Consider the following 21490-nt stretch of genomic DNA (forward strand, 5'->3'; position numbering starts at 1 on the left):
TCACCGCCCCTACTACTCACACTGCTGGCCAGGCCATCCCTCTACTCACCCACACCCCCTGTTATTCTGCGGCAACGGCAGCCTCACACCGCTGCGAACCAGTGAACCCTCGTACTCCTCTACGTGTGGGCATCCACTGCCGCGTCTTCCCCGGCTCCGCGTCGTCCCCTTCCTAGGCCTCGCCATCGTCCACCACCCTGGTGCTCTCGGCGCGGCGTGGTCAACGTGGTCAAGGAACGGCTTCCATCGGACGTGGACTGTACGTGGAGAGGATGACAGCTGGGTCCACGGCCGCAGCAAGGAAGTGCCTCCTTATTACGTGCAAAATAATTATTCCTCCACCTGACAGCGGGACCCACCGACGGGCCACCGTATTTCGCGAAAAAACGTTTCCCCCTGACTACTGGGACCCACCAGCTACATCTTCACACGCAAGGAAGTGCGTCCGGGCAAGAAAAATAAAACGATTCGCCCCCTGACTGCTGGGACCGACCAGCTACATCTTCGCAGGCAAGGAAGTGCCTGACAGTCGGGACCCACCTGGTCGAAGCATACGTAGCGTTGTCATTCTGGTCGCGAACGTGTACGTACATACTGGTTGATGTAGAGGCGCACACGTGTCGTAGTAGAGGCGCGCACGTAGCATTTACACATACGTACAACGGACAGGGTGCAAGAAAGAAAATACGGCCACGTATGTGTACATACGGGCGGGGTCTCGAACGCCTACTCGCGCATACGTATGGCGACGGCTCGTGTACATGGCTGGGTCGGAACGGAGAAACAACATCGTCGTCGTGTTCATGGGGAGGCAACGGAATGCGTCGTGTTCATGGGGAGGCAACGGAATGCGTCGTGTTCATCGGGAGGGCTTGGACGGAACAGGCGATGGAAACGAGGCCTGGCGTATCGCAGAATGGAGGAAACGGCCTTGTGTTCGACTGGCCATGTTCGAAACAGGATCCTGTTCATCGGGAGGGGTTTGGCGTACCACAAAACGGAGGAAACGGACCTCCTACGGTCGAAACGGCGGCCCTGTTGATCGGGAGGGGTGTGGCGTACCGCAAAACGGACGAAACGGACTTGTGTTGGAGCGCTACGGTCGAAACGGGGGTCCTGTTCATCGGGAGGGGTGTGGCGTACAGCAAAATGGGACTCCACGGGATACTGTTCATCTCCACCGTTGACACCCTCCAGCCTCCATGAGCTACTGTTCATCCAGCCTCCACGGGCTCCTGTTCATCCAGCCTCCACCGCGCGCTACTCCATCGGCTACTGTTCAACCACCCCTCCACCGCCTACTGTTCATCCAGCCCTCCACACCACGGGATCCTGTTCAACCACCCCTCCACGGGCACCCCTCCACCGTCTACTATTCATCCAGCCCTCCACACCACGGGGTCCTGTTCAACCACCCCTCCACCGTCTACTGTTCATCTAGCCCTCCACACCATGGGGTCCTATTCAACCACCCCTCCACGGGCACCCCTCCACCATCTACTGTTCATCTGGCCGTCCACCACACCACGGGGTCCTGTTCATCCAGAGGCAACGCCACCGCTCACTGTTCATCCAAACCCCCCCGCAACGCTCACTGTCCATCCCATCGATCGGCTTCAGTTAGCAGCAGTAGCAGAAGAATTGCTTGATCGGGTTCAGCTAACAGCCATCAATCAATCGCTCGGGTTCAGTAACGCGTAATCGCTCGGCTTCAGTTAGAGCCCAGTTCCTCGCTCGGGTTCAGTTAGAGCCAACGCCTCGCACACACGCGCGTACTTGTACGAGAGAAACGCGCATCCCTTGGGCCCCGACCTCCCACCGTAACCGGGAACTCCCCGAAATTTTCCTCCCCCTCGCTTCTACCACAATTTTTCCATCATGGACGGCCCAAAGAATGTCATGCAACTGCGTCTCCGGCCCGCCCAGGACGAAAAGCCCATTTTCTGTCATGATTTTTTGTCATAGAAGTAGGAGCCCACCACATCTATGATGATACCGGGTTTTGTCACAATTATCGTCATAGAAGTGTCATATGTATGACAGAAAAAAATTCGTTTGGCCCAAAATGTCACAGATGTGTCTTTTTTTGTAGTGCTTTCTTTTACTTTATGCAATTTTTATTTTGAGTCTCCATCTTCTCTTATAAAAGCACCAATGAAAGGATCGAGAAGAGGTGTCTAGAGGGGGGTGAATAGACTCTTAGTAAGAAAAGTTGCAGTTTTTAATTTCTTTAAGTTGAAGTGGAGTTTTAGCACAAGTTTAAACATTCACAATACATATCAAGCAAGCATGACAAGAGTATATAAGCAACGGAAAGTAAATCATGCAAGTTGTAAGAATGTAAAGGGATGGGATTTGAGTGTGCAGACGTAATTGGAGACACGGATATTTTTGAAATGGTTCCGATAGGTGGTGCTATTGTACATCCACATTGATGGAGACTTCAACCCACGAAGGGTAATGGTTGCGCGAGTCCACGGAGGGCTCCACCCAGGAAGGGTCCACGAAGAAGCAACCTTGTCTATCCTACCATGGCCATCGCCCACGAAGGACTTACCTCATTAGGGTAGATCTTCATGAAGTAGGTGATCTCCTTCCCCATACAAACTCCTTGGTTCAACTCCACAATCTTGACGGAGGCTCCCAAGTGATGCCTAGCCAATCTAGGAGACACCACTCTCCAAAAGGTAATAGATAGTGTGTTGATGATGAACTCCTTGCTCCTGTCCTTCAAATGATAGTCTCCACAACACTCAACACTTTCTCATAGGATTGGATTTGGTGGAAAGAGGTTTTGAGTGGAAAGCAACTTGGGGAAGGCTAGAGATCAAGATTTATGTGGTTGGAATGGAATATCTTGACCTCAACACAAGTGTGGGTGGTTCTCTCTCAGAAAATGTATGTTGGAAGTGTAGGCATGTTCTGATGGCTCTCTCCACGAATGAAGAGTGGGTGGAGGGGTATATATAGCCTCCACACAAAATCTAAATGTTACACACAAATCACCGAACTCGGTGGGACCGAATCGTGAAACTCGGTGAAACCGATTTAGTTCAAAATGTGAACGTTAGGATTTTCAGTGGGACCGACATTATCAACTCGGTAGGACCGATGTGCTAGGGTTAGGGTAAAGCCTCATCTCGGTTAGACCGGTTACACAAACTTGGTGGGACCGATTAATAAGCAAAACAGAGAGTTGGCCAAGCAAACTCGGTGAGACCAATTGCATATTTCGGTGAGACCAAAATTACTGCAATAGGCAACAGAGAGTTGGCAAGCCCATCTCGGTGAGACCGAGATCCCATCGGTGTGACTGAATTGACTGGGGTTTCTGGCAGTGTCTTTGTCAAGTGAACTCGGTGGCGCCGGTTAGGAAATTTCGGTGGGGCCGAGTTTGACTTTTGGTTTGGGACATATGTGGATATGAGAAAGTAGTTGAGGGCTTTGGAGCATATCGCTAAGCACTTTGAGCAAGCAAGCCATTAAGCAACACCTCATCCCCTTTTAATAGTATTGGCTTTCCTATGGACTCAATGTGATCTTGGATCACTAAAATAGAAAATGTAGAGTCCCGAGCTTTGAGCTTGAGCCAATCATCTGTCCTTATCATCTTGAAGGGGTTCCACATCCTCTAGTCCATGCCACTCCATTATTTAACTTATCTGAAACATACTAGATGAGAACATTAGTCCAACAAGAGATATGTTGACATTAATTACCAAAATCACCCAGGGAGCACTTGTGCTTTCAATCTCCCCCTTTTTGGCAATTGATGACAAGATACATCAAAGCTTTAGATAAAGATATAGAGAATAACCAGTAAAGCTTTGGAAAGACATGTAACATACATAGGCTCCCCCTGTATGTATGCAATCATGCAATATGGAATATAGGAGCATGTGAATGCATAAGCATGACAGAGTAAGAAATGTGTTACATGTATCTTGGCTATATGCATCAGAGCAAAAGATGTGAATATAGGAAATGTACCTACATGCTGATGAGTCCTTGCAAATAGTATGTACATCAGCAAGAAATCCTCATGCACATGAGTGTGATGCATATACTTACCTTGTGGTCTTGAGTTGGCTTAGGAAGGAACGAACCTGAGTAAATAAGGTTAGATAACACAGATACATCTATAAGCCAGAGCAAACAAAAGAAACCACAAGAGTACCAAGACTAGGATGACATGTAGAGAGTGAGTACTGAGTACTCTATTGGATGTAGACATGTCCCCAAAGGTAAAAGATATGGAATGAATTCAAAGATTTTCTTCCCTTAGATATCTTGCTCCCCCTGAATCTTGTATAAGAGATGCTGGGAGAGGATAGGGAACAGAAATAAAATTAGCAAATATGAACATGTCTTTTCCCCTCTAAAGACATGTGACATGTGACTTCTCTCCTCTTTGAATACCAAGCATCTGGGCTTTTGATGTGATTCCTCTCTTCCCCCTTTTGTAGAATTAAGCTTTGATGTGATCTCTCTCTCCCCCTTTGACATCAATTTCCAAGAAGGGTTCTTCTGGAGTGTGAGTCAAAATAGGTTTGGTCCTTGAGTCACATGACAAAGCAGCATATAGAGTGTGATGCTGGTAGAGGATAAGAATCATCGAGTGGAGCTAGAACAAAAAGGCATGAACAAGTGGCAAATGGTCTATTATACATTAAAATCGGTAACACCGAGTTATCTACTTCGGTGGCACCGAATTGGTTAGGTTTGACCGAAAATGGCAGACCGGTGTGACCGAGTTCAACAGGGAGGACACTTGTCACCTCAGCTCACTAGGAAAATAAGATCTCACAAACATTTGCAAGGAATTGGATGCAGAAAAAGTAGAACTAAACAGATAAAAGAAAATCTAGATGAAGTTTTTTTATAAAGGAAAGGGAATAAATATGTAAAGGACAAATGCAAAAACTTCATCTAGAATTGGGCGGTGACAAAGTCACCTATGTTAGAGTATATTGACTAAGGAGTCATGTGAGAACACTTGATCATAAGTCATACTCATCGTTTAAGCTTAAAATGGGGTTACCATTTTTCGTTTAAGCATTTGATGTATTCACATCTTGTTGAGTTGATTTGACCTATGACTTGAGGTAAAGCTTCTCTAAGATGGAATGACATACCTTGGGTGGTGGTGTTGATCTTAGTCATGTAGTTGAACTTGCGTGGGTTTCTCGAGGTTGATGTAGCTCATCAAGGGTTGGGAGCACCACTTGGAAGTGAGTTCATCTACCTGTGTGGGTTAGTTTTGCAAGGAAGAGCACTTGTGTATCCAAAATGACAATCATGAAATTTGATACCAAATGAAATTTGATATATAGAATTTGTCAAAGGATATGTTGAAGGGTTCCAAGCTTCCTTGTGTTCAATCACCATTGTGTAGAGACGTGGAGATGTAGAGATTGCTCAAGTTGTAAGGGAGTTGCAATCTCATATATTTAGATTCTTCCAAGTACCTACAAGGGTTAGATAGCATGCAAGGGTGCAAGAATATCCAAGACATATGATCATCATCATAAGAGAAGTATCAAGGATTAGTCATAGGCTCATGCCTTGCATGTATCCAAATGGAGTTCCTACTCCAAGTTTGAAGCGTCAATGATGTTCAATTCACCTCTCAAACGGCAAAACACTTTCTCATCAAGCGGTTTGGTGAATATATCCACCAATTGCTTATCGGTACGAACATGCTTAAGATCAATGTCCCCTTTAGCAACATGATCTCGAATGAAATGATGACGAACTTCAATATGCTTAGTTTGAGAATGTTGCACGGGATTGTGAGCAATCTTAATAGCACTCTCATTGTCACAAAGCAATGGAACATGTTTCACATTGATCCCATAATCTTTAAGAGTTTGGGTCATCCAAAGTAACTGAGCACAACATGAATCGGCAGTAATGTATTCCGCTTCAGCGGTGGATAAGGATACCGAGTTTTGTTTCTTGGAGGACCAAGACACAAGTGATCTACCAAGAAATTGACAAGTACCCAAAGTGGACTTTGTATCAACCTTGTCTCCCGCATAGTCCGAGTCGTAATAGCCAACAAGATCAAAAGAGGACCTCTTAGGATACCAAATGCCAAAATTTGGTGTATGTATTAAGTATCTCACTATCCTTTTCACAGCTTTAAGATGACATTCTTTGGGGCCGCTTGATATCGTGCACACATGCACACACTTAGCATAATATTGGGATGGGAGGCACATAGATATAATAACGAACCAATCATAGAGCGATAAACCTTTTGGTCAACTGGTTTTCCATCCTTGGTCAAATCTAGATGTCCACTAGTTGGCATGGGAGTTTTTCATACCTTTGCTTTCTTGCATGTTGAACTTCTTGAATAAGTCCTTGGTGTACTTTGTTTGAGAAACAAAGGTGCCTTCCTTAGTTTGCTTGATTTGCAAACCAAGAAAGAACTTGAGTTCACTCATCATAGACATCTTAAACTTCTTCAACATTAGCTTCCCAAACTTTTCACTAAAATGAGGGTTAGTCGAACCAAATATGATATCATCAACATAAATTTGGCATACAAATAATTCACCATTAACCCTTTTAGTGAAAAGAGTAGAATCTATCTTTCCAATCTCAAAGCCTTTCTCAATAAGGAACTTGGTCAAGCATTTATACCACGCTCTAGGAGCTTGTTTAAGACCATAAAGAGCTTTCTGAAGTTTGTAAACATGATCAGGTTTCTTAGGATTGACAAAGCCGGGAGATTGTGTAACATAAACTTCCTCCTCAATTTCACCATTTAGAAAAGAATTTTTAATGTCCATTTGGTATAAAGTGATATCATGGTGATTAGCATAGGCAAGTAAGATGCGGATGGATTCAAGTCTAGCAACGGGGGCATATGTCCACCATAGTCCATACCTTCGACTTGAGTGTAGCCTTGGGTGACGAGACGAGCTTTGTTACGGACGACTTGACCATATTCGTCTTGCTTGTTGCGAAACACCCATTTGGTACCAATGATGGTGTGGTTGTTGTCGGGCTTCTCGACCAATGTCCACACTTGATTTCTCTACAAGTTGTGGAGCTGTTCATGCATGGCGTTTATCCAATCCGGATCTTCCAATGCTTCTTCAACCTTCATAGGTTCAATGCTAGAGATGAATGAATAATGTTCACAAAAGTTAGCCAAATGAGTTTTAGAGCGAGTGATTCTCCCGGTTTGAATATCATTGAAGATTTGTTCGACGGGATGGTCTCTTGAGACTCTTGCTAGAACTCGTGAAAGCTTTTGCTTGGGTCGGGGTGGAACATCTTTTTCATCATCTTGTCCTTCTTCTTGGCCTTCTTCATTATTGGAGTTGTTTTTCTCTTGTCTTGGTGGATAAGGAGGTTGATGAGGTTCATCTTGGTGTACTTCCTCGTTTTCTTCACCTTGGTGCGTCCCACTTGTGGATGCTTCCGTATCAAATCTTGGTTCACCTTGTCCTGAGGTAGAAGCTTCCACTTGGATGGATGAGGTACTCTCATTTACCTCCGTTGGACGAATCTTGCCAATAGACAAGTCTTGGATTGCTTCTGAAGGATCCTTATCTCCTACATCAATTGGCAATTGCTATACTTGCGAGCCGTTAGATTCATCAAATTTCACATCTACCGTCTCTTCAACCTTTCGGGTGAAATTGTTGTAGACACGGTAAGTGTGAGAATTTGAGCCATAACCAAGTAGGAAACCTTCATGAGATTTAGGAGCAAATTTAGAACGACGATGCTTATCAAGAATGTAGCACTTTGAGCCGAATACTCGAAAGTATCCAACTTGGGGTTTGTTACCGGTGAGAAGCTCGTATGCCATCTTGCCGAGTAGCTTGTGAAGATACAAGCGATTTGTTGCATGACAGGTTGTCTCAACCACTTCTGCCCAAAAGTGTTTTGGAGTCTTGTACTCATCAAGCATCGTTATCGCCATCTCAATAAGAGTTCGGTTCTTCCTCTCAACAACTCCATTTTTTGAGGCGTGTACGTAGCCGAGAACTCATGTGAAATCCCTTCTTCGTCAAGAAAGGTATCCACATTTGCGTTCTTGAACTCCGTTCCATTGTCGCTGAGAACCTTCTTGATCTTTACTTCAAATTGATTTTGGGCCTTCCTAGCGAAGTTCTTGAAGATCTTTTGGACCTGCGATTTATCATCAATAAAGAACACCCACATAAATCTTGAAAAATCATCAACTATGACTAGACCAAATGAGTTACCACCGAGACTCTTGTAGGCATTTGGACCAAAGAGATCCATATGAAGTAGCTCGAGCGGTCTTCTCAAGGTCATAATGTTCTTCACAGGGTGACTTCCTCCAACTTGCTTTCCTGCTTGATAAGCACTACAAAGTCTATCCTTGTCAAATGTAACATCTTTTACTCCAAGGATATGATCACCTTTAATAAGCTTATCAAGATTTCGCATGCCCACATGACCTAACCTGCTATGCCACAACCAACCTTTCGAGGATTTAGCAATTAGGCAAGTTCTAGGTTGAGCCTTTTTAGTGAAATCAACAATGTAAAGATCACCTCTCCATGTACCGCTAAAGACCATTTTATGATTATCTCTATGAAACACTTGGCAATCTACTTCAGTAAATAGGACATTGACACCAAAGTCAGCAAGTCTAGATACATAAAGTAAATTGTAGCCAAGAGATTCAACGAGCATAACATTTTGTATGGAGCTATCATGTGAGATGGCCACCTTACCAAGGCCAACCACCTTACCCTTTGAGTTATCACCAAAAGTCATTTTCAGCAAGCTCACTGTCGGTGTCAAAACCGGCGGATCTCGGGTAGGGGGTCCCGAACTGTGTGTCTAAGGCGGATGGTAACAGGAGGCAGGGAACATGATGTTTTACCCAGGTTCGGGCCCTCTTGATGGAGGTAAAACCCTACGTCCTGCTTGATTTATTCTTGATGATATGAGTATTACAAGAGTTGATCTACCACGAGATCGGAGAGGCTAAACCCTAGAAACTAGCCTATGGTAAGATTGTATGTTGTCCTACGGACTAAAATCCTCCGGTTTATATAGACACCGGAGGGGTCTAGGGTTACACATGGTCGGTTACAAAGGAGGAGGTATACATATCCGTATTGCCTAGCTTGCCTTCCACGCCAAGTAGATTCCCATTCGGACACGAGACGAAGTCTTCACTCTTGTATCTTCATAGTCCAACAGTCCGGCCAAAGGATATAGTCCGGCTATCCGGAGACTCCCTAATCCAGGACTCCCTCAGTAGCCCCTGAACCAGGCTTCAATGACGATGAGTCCGGTGCGCAGTATTGTCTTCGGCATTGCAAGGAGGGTTCCTCCTCCGAATACACCACGGAAGAATTTGAATACAAGGATAGTGTCTGACCCTGCAAAATAAGTTCCACATACCACCGTAGAGAGAGTAATATTTCCACAAATCTAATCTGCCGCCATGTTTTGGCAACATGACATCATGCCATGGCCCGGTGATTATTCGAACTATTTCCATTAACTAGCCCCGCACATAACGCGAGGCAGTTTCTTGACACGTCTTGTCAAAGCAGAGATCGTGTCCCCCTTATTACGGGATTTTCATCAATACGGGCGTGGGTAACCCAACCGCGCCATCGATTACGGCGCTTGGGGGATAAGCGAGTTTTACCAAGCTAGTGGGGGCGCATAGTTTCGGCCGCCCATATAAAGGGACAAGGTTTAACCTTTTTCTACCCACTCCTTCCTCCTCCTTGCTCATCCATTCTTGCACACTCGAGCTCCAACGCCCAAGTCCACATCCTTCCCCTCAACCTTCTCCAATCATGTCCGGAGCAGGAGGAAAATGGATGGCTTCCTCCGTTACGGAGGGACATATCAAGAAGCTGCGCGGATCCGGATACTTAGCCGCGAATATCGCGCATCGGCTGCCCACTGCGGGGCAGATCGTTCCTACCCCCGAACCTCACGAGAGGGAAGTTTTCCTCCACCACTTCCTCTGTGGACTGGGGTTTCCCCTCCATCCATTCGTCCGTGGTCTCATGTTCTACTACGGGCTGGACTTCCATGATCTGGCCCCGAACTTTATCCTCAACATTTTGGCGTTCATCGTCGTGTGTGAGGCTTTCCTCCGCATCCGGCCCCACTTCGACCTGTGGTTAAAGACCTTCAATATCAAGCCGAAGGTGGTGGGAGGCCAACAAGCAGAGTGCGGCGGAGCCATGGTGGGCAAGATGCCCAATGTTATATGGCTTGAAGGCTCCTTTGTGGAGACCATAAAGAGGTGGCAATCGGCGTGGTTCTACATCACCGAGCCGTGCGACACCAACTGGGTGGCTGCCCCCGAGTTTCGATCCAGAATCCCCACGCGGCTCACCTCTTGGAAAGAGAAGGGCCTGTCCTCGGGTTCATCGGTGGAGCTGGACGGACTCCAGAAATGTATCCGGAATATGGCAGGCAAGAAGCTCAAGCTTGTCAACATAGTCCAGGTCATGCTCATTCACCGGATCCTCCCGTGTCAACAACGGGATTTCAACTTGTGGGAGTTCGACCCGGCCCAGCACCAGACTCTGAGCGAGCTCTTCGACACGACGCACAAGGACGTCTAGAGGGTGCTATTCAAGGGCGCCGAGATCCCTCCCTCTCTCACCGAGGACCACGGGCTAAGCGCGAAGCGCCTAGCGCATTCGGTGAGTTCTATGCATCTGTACGGATATTTATTTCCCCTAGCTTAACCATGTGTGGTGTCAGATTTCGGGTTCCGGCAGACCCTTGAGATTCGAACACTGGGGTGCGCGTGGAGATTTCGCCTTCTACCTACCTGCACCCCTCCGCCTTGCTAAGATCTAAGCTATGGAAAGAACAGCACAAGAGACACAGGGTTTATACTGGTTCGGGCCACAGTTGTGGTGTAATACCCTACTCCAGTGTGAGGTGTGGTGGCTTGCCTCTTGGGCTGATGATGATGAGCAAGACAAGGAAGAACAGCCTCGCGAGGGTCTGTTCTTGGTTGGGAGGATGAACTGCTAGGGGGAGTTCAGTCACCCTTCTCTCTCTCTCTCTTCTCGATTGCGACCCTAGCTAGTTTCTGGGTTGGCCGATTCTGGATCCCCCCTACCCTGGGGGTGGCTAGTCCTATTTATAGGCAAAGGCCCTGGGCCTCTTCCCAAATATTGAGCGGGAAGGGCGCCAACAATTGGCCATTTTGAAGGGGAACATCGGGTACACTTATCCTGACTAAAGTTAGTCCTCGCCTGCCAAAGACTCTGGTGGTGACGCTGGCTTGGGCTCCACAATGACTTCCTCCCTGCCGTTGGACTGGTCTTGGTCTCGTTGCATCGAAACGGGTGCCTTTGCTTGATGCTCTCGCCTGAGCTTGCTCCCTTTGCACCAAAGAGGAAAGAAGGACGCTGCGCGGGCTGGCGCCCGCCTGGCACCTTTGGTCGTCATGGCTTGCGTCACGGGCACCTCGTGAGGTACCCCGCCTTGATCTCTCCGCCTCGTCGCGAGCCAGCCTGATGTGGCCATGGCTGAGGAAGCTCCGTGTCGTCCGCCCCGCGAGGCATGGCCCCTCGCGAGGGTCTTGGGTCTGCGTCGATGAAGACGGGCCATGCTGGGCCCCCTTTGAGCCATGCCGTAGGCCGCAGGCAGGCAAGTCTGGGGACCCCCGTTCCCAGAATGCCGATAGTAGCCCCCGGGCCCAAGGCGCGCCCGGACTTGGCCATGCAGGGAGGTGAAAGGGCAAGGGCGAAGCGCCACAGGCCCTAACAGCCTGCGGCCTCGGGCGCCACGTGGCGGTTGATTGGACATGGGCGCCTCAGCAACCGTGCGAGTTGATAAAGGAGCGGCATCTACCCAGGCATTGCTTTTTGCTTTCTCCGGTTGCTGCTCTGATCCCCTTTCTTGCGCCTCTCCTTCCTTCCTCCAAAATTTCCAGATCTACTCCGACCGCGTGACCTAGGAAGCCATGGTGCCTCGTTAGTCCCCAGCCGGAGCTTGGTACTCGTCTGCCCTGGACTCGCCAAATGTGTCGGAGGCGAGCCTCGCCCGGTTGCGCCGGATGGCGGCGGCGCAGGGCATCGTCGGGGCGAAGGTGGTCAAGGCCGGCTCCGCCACCCCTGAGGGCCAAGGGAGCACCTTCTATCTGTTCTTTGTAAGCGCCATTGCTGCTGGCCTGGTGCCTCCCTTCTCCGAGTTCTTCTTCTCTGTCCTCCGCCATTATAAGCTACAGGCTCTACATCTCCACCCCAACTCCGTCCTTCTCCTGGCAATCTTCGCCTATTACTGCGAGGCTCACGTAGGGGTGCAGCCCTCGGTGGCCTTGCTGCGCCACTATTTCTACCTCCGGACCTCTCGCGGTCCTGCTTCCGCGTGCGCGAGCTTCATCGCGTATGGCGGCGCCATTGCCATTTCGAACCCCGGGAAAAGGATTGAGGGCTTCAGGAGCAACTGGGTCTTGGCAGATGCTGGGCGCATCCACCCTCGGCTGATCTTGCCCACAGAGCAACCCACGAGCTCCAGCGATTGGGGTCGAGCGAAGCTCGCGGACCCCGCGCGAAGCTGGTGTTGGAGAAGATGGACGCGGATCTGAGGCCGGCCAACATGGCGGCGGCGAAGCTGACCGGCGCGTCGCTGCTGAGGGAATTCCTCAAGCACCAGCTGGCTCCGCTTCGATAGTACTCACTTCCGATGTGGAGGCCCCATCCGAGCCCCGTGGCCTTGGCTGACGGAGATCTGGCTGCGGTCCTCCAATCTCTGGTCGGGGGCAATGTGGCGAGGTTGGAGGGCGCACCTACGCCCTTGTTCCTCCGTGACGACTGGGAGCAGGTAGTGGAGTCCATGCCAGTCTTCAACGGGGATGGGCCCGTGCCCATAGAAACTCCCGAGGAATCAGTGGACGTGTCCTCCGACGATTCCAGCGAAGAGGAGGAAGGAGGGGAGCAGGAAAAAGGGCCTGACTCCGAGGCGACTGACGGAGAGTTGAGGGCTCCCCTCCCCCGGCGCAGGTCCCGCGTTCTCCACCTCTCTCCGAGCGATGACGACGAGGATGATGACGAGCAGGACTGCGGAAGCTTGCCCTCGATCCCGAAGAAGGACAGGACCGGGCTGATCTCCCGCGGGTCTGCCCCGGCCCCGAGGCGGACCGCAGACGCGCCTTCCGCTTCCAAGCTTCCCGAGGTTGACCCTTCCAGCCGGGTTTCGGGCTTCAAATTTGGCCGGAGGCCACTTGAGCTCACTGGCGATGACCCGTAAGCGCTTGATTCTTGCCTATATTTCTTGTTCTGCTTCTAAGTCTTGACGTCCGCATCTCTTGGATAGGCTGGCGCCCGCCGCAAAGAAGCCAAAGGGAGCTCCTGAGGTTCCATCCATGGCAGCGCCTCTTCCCGCGAAGGAAGGTGACCGCGACGCACGGGCTTCTCCTACCCGGTCTTCCTCGCGAGGCCTGGCTGAGCCGGCTGGGGCGGGCTCAGCTCCCATGGCCCAAGTGACTCCCGAGGTGCCTTTGCCTGCTGCCACCACTTCAGCCATTGGGGCGCAGCAAGCTTCGCCTCAGGATGCTGTGGTTGCGCTGCCGCCTTCTCCTCCTACTCCACCGACTGTTGTCTCTCCAACTCCTCCTGCCGTTCTAGATCGTGCTGCCGCTGAGCTGGACCGGCTGCGGCAGGATCTACTTGGCGCCGACCCTCGCTTGGTGGCCGGACGCTTGGAGCTGGCTTCAGGATGGATTCGCTCCGACGCTTCGATTTGGGCGGCGCTGGTCCAGGTCTCGACGGCTTGCAATGAGGAGAGGCAGGCCGTCCTTGAGGCAAAGGCTGCATGTGACGCAGCCCTGGGGGAGGTGGTCGACGCCCGTGGTCGCTGCAAGGCGCTGGAGGACGAGCTGCAAGGCCTGCGGGACCAGCTCGCGAAAGAGGTCCGCCTTCACCAAGAGTAGGAAGAAGGCGTGAAGGCTTGCGAGGCGGCCGTCGAGGGCCAGGAGGCCAAGCTCAGGAAGCGCTGCGACCGCCTAGGCGCGCTGGAGCAGGAGTTGGGGGCGAGGAAGGTCGAGCTGGACGATAAGGCCCAGGTTCTTGCCGAGGACCGCGTGGCCTTCGCGGAGATGGAGGCGAAGGCTCGCTCCTCGCTGAGGATGCTTTACGACAGCGGCCTGGAGAGCCCGTTGGCTGGCATCGAGGACGGCCCCGCCAAGCTGCTTCCCTTCCTGGTTCGCGCTCTTGAAGATATCGCCCTTGGCCTTGGCCCCATGGCCGAGGCCGAGGCGCGTGTCCTGTCTTCTGCAGCGCTGACGCGGGTCCTCACCCACATCTACCTTCACGATCCCGGCGTCGACCTCGACGACCTGCTAGAGCCAGTAAGCGGCGAGCGTGCCGCTGCCACTGCCGAGGCCGTGAAGGGTCGCGCGGAGGCTCTGCTGGGGATGTTCCGGGCCTTCAGCACCAAGCCGAAGCAAGGCGCTGCCGACCCCGCTGCTCCATGTGGCGAACCCACTCCGCGCTGCTCCACCGCCGACAAGTGACTCCGTTGTGGCTCCTGTCCTGCCTTTAATTCCTGCACATGTATCATGCCTCGGGGAGGCGTTTAAACTTGCGTTTGGCATTGAGATAACAGTGTGGACTGTAATATTTGCTTTTGAATTCCTTGAAATTTGCGCTTTTCCTTCCTACTTGCTTATGTTCTACGCCGGTAGAGCCCGGCCCCGCGCATACCTCACCTAGCGTTAGTCCCGACCGGAAACCAGGACGGGGCCAAGGAGTGAGGGGCTATGTGACAAGTTAGTCTCCTGAGTCGCGATGCTCAGGAGTCCCCCTTGGCGCACGAACAGCAAGTAGGGAGGTATGATGTGGGTGGATCTACCGTTCTACATCTGCAGAGCCCGACCATGCGCATACCTCAACCGCCGTTAGCCTTTCGGAACTAAGGAGTGAGGGGCTACGTGACCAGTTAGGCTCCTGAGTCGCGATGCTCAGGAGTCCCCCTTGACGCTCAAACGGCCTTCGTACCTTGGCTCCGCTCGGGGAGAGACGCGCGACGAACCAGGCCCGGGGGGGCCTGGCTGGGTGGCGTGCGTCTGGGCATGACCTAGGCGCAGCCCCCGTGCCCAGCCCCCTCGCGCGGCACTCCCGAGGTGAGGCGTTACGATGAGGCTAGACACTGAGCTCTGGGCTCCCTGAGGTTGATGTGGCCCGGGGGCCGCCCTCAGTTGTTTATCACCAGCGCGGAGCATAGCGCTTCCGTATGTGTACGGGCATACCCGCTCCTCGGCAGTGTCGTCAGCCAGCGCGGAGCATGGTGCTTCCACTGGTACGTGGGAGGGGGATCCCCTCCGGGAGGAGCCCCCGGGGCATGAACAGCCCCGCCCTGACACGTGGCTGGCACGGTAGGGCCTGGCGAGGTGTATCTGGGCACCCGTGAGCCAGCGCGGGACTCACGGGGCCCTACCTCTAGGCGGGTTGCGCCTGGCACTGGGCCTTATCTTGTGATGTGTCCCTGCAAATTTGGTTAGATGCCGGCACTCTACGTCCTCGGGTCCCGGCCCTCGAGCTGGTCTCAGCCGTCGCTGGTATGCCAGGTCGCGATGCCGTGGACAAGGCCAGAGGGTGAGGGCTGGAGAGCCAGTAAGAGCCCTGAGTCGCGATGCTCAGGTACCCCCCTTTAACATGCAAGTGGTCGGCATGGAGAAGAAGAGGTGCAGTGGACAGGCATCAAATAATCAAGCATGGTGGGTCGAACGCATAGCCGGAAATAAACGCAAAAGGGGTACATGCCGCTCGGTCTGGCCCGAGCGACTTGGGGGATGATGCACCCCGAGGGGCGCCCCCAATAAGGTAAGCTAACAACATGGAATAAAAGGGATACATGCCGCAGGGATGGACCCATGCGGCCTGGGAATAATGCAGCCCTGGGGGGGGGCGCTCCCAGCTGGAAGTGAAACTTGAAAGATGTCACCTGATGATGTTGAGGACGAAGGAGTGTTGGTGTAGCAGACTCGGTGGGTTGCGGAAGCCGATCCTCACGAGCCCCCAGTCCCAGGGGCCTCGGGAGGCTCCGGAGGCGCTGGTGGTTCCTTGCGGACCATCTCCATCTCCGCCAGGGCTGTGGAACGCCTGGCCTCTTGAGCCTCCATGATGAACCTCGTGAGGCGCTGGTACGTGGCAGCCGCGTTCGGCAAGCCGTAAGGCACGGGAATGTAGCTGTGGGGTGGACCTTCGCAGTGCCCCACTCGCGAGGGCCAGAGGCTCTCCAGAGAGGTGACTCGATTGAGCCCTGGTATGTCGATGCAGACACGCAGCCCACCATCCTCGCCTGGATGGGGAGCCACAGCTGGTAGGCGGCGGCCACCTCTCATGACTCTTGACTCCTGTAGCTCCTGAATGGCCTTGCCGACGAACTCCTGAGGGTCTGCCTCTCCTTGCTTTACTCCTTCTTGAGGGAAACGTGCTTCAAAACACGCCTCCATGTGGTGCCCAAGAGCCTCCCTCGTGACCTTAGCCAGGTCGGTGGCCCTCCAGGGGAGACCCCCCGAGCCCTGCCTGAGGAGGGCGCTGGGTGTGCTTTCCTATGCGATGGAAGGAGGTTCCCCCTGGGCAGGCGCGGGCCCTGAGGGGCCTGCCTCCTGAGGGGCCGGGACGGACGATGTCTTCTTCTTCTTGGGGGCGGTCTCGGGAAGCCTCCTGCTTCCGCGATCCGGGTCTTCCAGTGACGCGGCCTGAAAGGCTCGTTCCAGGGAACACACCACGTCCTTCTCTTCACAAGGCACCGTGATGACTCCGCCACTTCCTAGCATCTTGAGGACGTTGTAGCCGTGGTGAGTTACGACCATGAACTTGGCCAGCGCTGGGTACCCAAGGATGGCGTTGTACGGCAGGCGAATGTGAGCGACGTCGAAGTCGATGAGCTCGGTGAGGTAGTTGTCGCGTGTCCCGAAGGTGACTGGGAGGCGGACCTGCCCAATCGGGACTATGGAGCCGTCGGTGACTCCAGAGAAAGGCTTGGTCGGCTGAAGCTGGTTGTAGGGCACTTGGAGATTGTTGAGTGTTTCCACAGACAGGACGTTGAGCCCTGCCCCGCCATCGATGAGGGTCCTAGTGACCACCACGTTGCTGATGATTGGGGAACAAAGCATCGGGAGGACTTCGGCTGTAGCTGCACACTTGAGCTGATCTGCTGAGCTGAACGTGATGGCGCACACCGACCACCTGAGAGGGCGCGTGGCTTCCAGCTTGTGGAGGACTGCATTCACTTCGCGGGCGAAATGCTTGAAGATGCGTTGAGAGGCTGGGGCTTGAGCCCCACCCAGGATGCAGGCGACTACGCGCGGCTCCTGGAAGCCCCCAGCCCCCTCGTCCCGATGGCGGTCCTCGTTTCTCCTTGGCTGCGGTGGCAGTGGAGGGAGGCCTGCGTTGCCTTGCGGGTAACCCTCGCGAGGCTGATCGCTCCAGTGTCCCTCGCGAGGCGGGTCTTGCCAGTGATCCTCGCGAGGTTGATCGTGCCACCCTTGGCGCGGGCCGCGGTCTTCCCAGCGTCCTGCGTTCCTTCCTCCTCCTCGGCCGTAGCCCCGGTCACCGCGGTCTGGGCGATGGCCGAACCTTCCTTCTCGCACAGCCCGGAGCTCTTGACATTCGTTGGTGTTGTGGGTGTGGAGGTCATGGTACACACAGTACTGACTGCCCTTGGGGGGTTCCGGCAGATCTCTGCCCCGCTTGGTGTCTGGTTCTGCCGCGAGCACGGCAGCCCCCTTGCGCTTCACATCCTTGGCCTTGGGCTTCTTCTCTTCTGGGTCTGCGGCAGGTAGCTCGAGGAGGGAGAGATGCCCTTCCTCAGCTCTGGCGCACTTGGTTGCCAAGTTGAACAACTCCAAGGAAGTGCACAGGTCTTCATGCATCGCCAGCTCCTCCTTCATCTTGACATCGCGCACGCCGTCGGAGAAGGCTGAGAGGATGGCCTCCTCGGTCACCATGGGAATCTTGAGGCGTGCATTGTTGAAGCGCTGGATGTACTTCTGCAGGGTCTCTCTGGGTTGTTGCTTGATGCGGCGCATGTCGCTCACGGTGGGTGGCCGGTCGCGAGTACCTTGGAAGTTGGCGATGAAGCGGGTGCGCATCTCGTCCCAGGAGGAGATCGTGCCTGGGGCCAGGTTCAGGAGCCAGGTGTGGGCCCCGTCCTTGAGCGCCATGGGAAACCAGTTCGCCTTGACCTTCTCATCTCCGTTGGCAGCTTCGATGCCCAACTCATAGAGCTGGAGGAACTCCGCAGGGTCGGCCGTGCCATCGTAACGAGGAGGCAGGTCTGGCTTGAACTTGCCGGGCCACGCGACGCTGCGTAGCTCGGCGGTAAATGCACGGCAGCCTGCTGTGGCCATGGGAGGCCTTGGGTGAAGAAGAGCTTGGTCTTGCATGCCCCCACGCGCTGCAGCTGGGAGCAGCGCGGGGTCTTGACGTGCGGGAGCAAGAGCATGGTCGCGACGTGCTGGAGCAGGGAGCGCCCGGGCAGCTTCTTGCGGGCGAGGGACTTCTTGGCAGCTGTGCTCTTGCCGCGCTGGCACCTGACGGAGCGGGTTCCGCCCAGGGGCCACGCACCTTGGAGCCATGGCACCTTCTTGAGGAGGAGGTGGCCGGGGCGCTGCCGGAGCTTCGTCGCCCGCGTGGGGTGGGGTGCGGTGCAGCGGAACGGACGGCGCTGGAGAGCCCCCTGCGGCGCGGACGAGCTCGGCGACGCGGTCGAGCCATTCTTCGTAGACGTCGTCAACGGGACGGTAGCGCAGGAGCTCGTTTGCCGCGATGAGCGCAGCTCGAGTCTCCATGGGTGCGCGGAGCGCGCGGGACGAAGAACCAGCTGGGGTGAGCGAGGCAGTAGCGGTGCGGCCGTCTTGCCGCACGGACGGATGCTGAGACGACGCTTGGTGCTCATCCCCTGCCGGGCCGGTGGCGGCGTTGACGGCAGGTGATGGGGAACGGCGAGGACGCCCGCCGACAGGAGCCGTCTGGGCGACGCGAGAAGCGAGAGTGGCCCGGCGCTCGGCGCGGGCCCGATGAGCGTCAGACATGGACGCGATGGTCGGAGGAGAACGGGGTGGTGGAAGACGAATTCCGGCGCACCCCTACCTGGTGCGCCAAATGTCGGATTTCGGGTTCCGGCAGACCCTTGAGGTTCGAACACTAGGGTGCGCGTGGAGATTTCGCCTTCTACCTACCTGCACCCCTCCGCCTTGCTAAGATCTAAGCTATGGAAAGAACATCACAAGAGACAGAGGGTTTATACTGGTTCGGGCCACCGTTGTGGTGTAATACCCTACTCCAGTGTGAGGTGTGGTGGATTGCCTCTTGGGCTGATGATGATGAGCAATACAAGGAAGAACAGCCTCGCGAAGGTCTGTTCTTGGTTGGGAGGATGAACTGCTAGGGGGAGTTCAGTCACCCTTCTCTCTCTCTTCTCGATTGCGACCCTAGCTAGTTTCTGGGTTGGCCGATTCTGGATCCCCCCTACCCTGGGGGTGGCTAGTCCTATTTATAGGCAAAGGCCCTGGGCCTCTTCCCAAATATTGAGCGGGAAGGGCACCAACAATTGGCCATTTTGAAGGGGAACATTGGGTACACTTATCCTAACTAAAGTTAGTCCTCGCCTGCCAAAGACTCTGGTGGTGACGCTGGCTTGGGCTCCACAATGACTTCCTCCCTGCCGTTGGACTGGTCTTGGTCTCGTTGCACCGAAACGGGTGCCTTTGCTTGATGCTCTCGCCTGCGCTTGCTCCCTTTGCACCAAAGAGGAAAGGAGGACGCTGCGCGGGCTGGCGCCCGCCTGGCGCCTTTGGTCGTCATGGCTTGCGTCACGGGCACCTCGTGAGGTACCCCGCCTTGATCTCTCCGCCTCCTCGCGAGCCAGCCTGATGTGGCCGTGCCTGAGGAAGCTCCGTGTCGTCCGCCCCGCGAGGCTTGGCCCCTCGCGAGGGTCTTGGGTCTGCGTCGATGAAGACGGGCCGTGCTGCGCCCCATTTGAGCCACGCCGCAGCCCGCAGGCAGGCAAGTCTGGGGACCCCCGTTCCCAGAACGCCGACATGTGGGGTCTGAGCTCCATGCCTTCGATAGGACTGGGTGGAGACGTCGGGGCAGATTAATTGTCCGGCCCCTCTGCCCGAAGACACTGCGGACACTCTCCTGACAGAGATGCTGACTCCGGCTCCTTACAAGGTGCCGGAGAAGACCAAGGGAACCCGAAAGAGTTCCCGACGCCAAGTGTTATCGGACTCATTGTCTGATAACTCCGCGACGCACTCGTCCCCCGAAGACGAGGAGGAGGATGAAGATGTTCCCCCCCAGTCGGGGGAAACAATAAAAGGAAGGCCGCCCCAATCGGGGGGGGGGGAGGGGGGGCGAAGGGTCCAAGAAGGGAAGGACTCTCCTTCCGGACTACTCCACCACCGCCGCCGAAAGCGAAGACGAGTGGCTGCTCAAGGCCAAGCCCCTGTCGAAGTCGTAAGTATTCAGATGCCAGAGTAACTCATAGCATACATTTGTCGCACTACTTCTCCTAACGCCAAATTATGATTATGCGGACCGCCACGAGCCCGTATCGACGTATCTTCATCGGATGGCTCCCTGGGCTCATCGGATATGGATAGCGATCCACTTCCGACCGCCACCTCCCCTTGCCCTACGGACAACACCGAGGTATTGTTTCAAGAGGCACCGGGTCGAGGGGAGATAGTCCTAGAGGCGCCTCAAGGCGACCTTCCGGATTCCGGGAGCAGAGGGAGCAAGGCTCCTGAGGGCTCCGAGTTTGGCCATCAGCCGAACACCGCGCCGGAACCTCCAGTGGTTCCAGATTCAGGCAGGCGGCCTCATTCCAAAAGGGGAAAGACGCCTGTGCCGGTGACCTCTGTCCATCCAGAGGCACCGGACAGTCTACTGGGAGCGCTTCGCAGCGCTTCCATCGTCGAAGAGCACCGCACTATTATGAGTGCGGTGATCCAGAAGGTTCAGTCCGCCAAGAGAGGACTGACTGAAGCCTGTGCCAGCCTTCTAACAGGCTTTGAGGTAAGTATTTGAAATATAGGAAAAATATTACTGCATAGACAATAGCCCCTGATGCTCTGTTCGGTGTTCACAAAGAAAAGCCGAACAGAGGATCAAACAATATCGCAGGAGTCTAATATAAATATGTCTATATGCGTATGCAGGCTTCGCTGCTGGCCTCTGCCGCACTGACTGCGGAGGTCGCCACACTGAAGCAGGACCTCAAAGGGTCCAAGGAAGAGCTCGGCCTTGCCAAGAGGCAGCTCGAGCAGAACAAAGGTAAGTGGTACCTAGTCTATGGATATATATAAAAAGAATGCGATTGCAAAATGACAGGATCATCATAAATTTGCCAGGGCCACGACCAAGGTGGCGACCCTGAAGCAAGCGCTATCCGAGGCCGAAAACAAAGCGGCCAAGGAGTGCACCGAGCAGGAAAGGCAGGAGGCTCGGGTGGGCGAGGTGCAGCAAGAGCTCCATGCTCTCGTAAC

The sequence above is a fragment of the Triticum urartu genome, chromosome 7A (assembly GCF_056163025.1).
Source record: "Triticum urartu cultivar PI428250 chromosome 7A, HENAU_Tu73, whole genome shotgun sequence".
Lineage (NCBI taxonomy): Eukaryota > Viridiplantae > Streptophyta > Magnoliopsida > Poales > Poaceae > Triticum > Triticum urartu.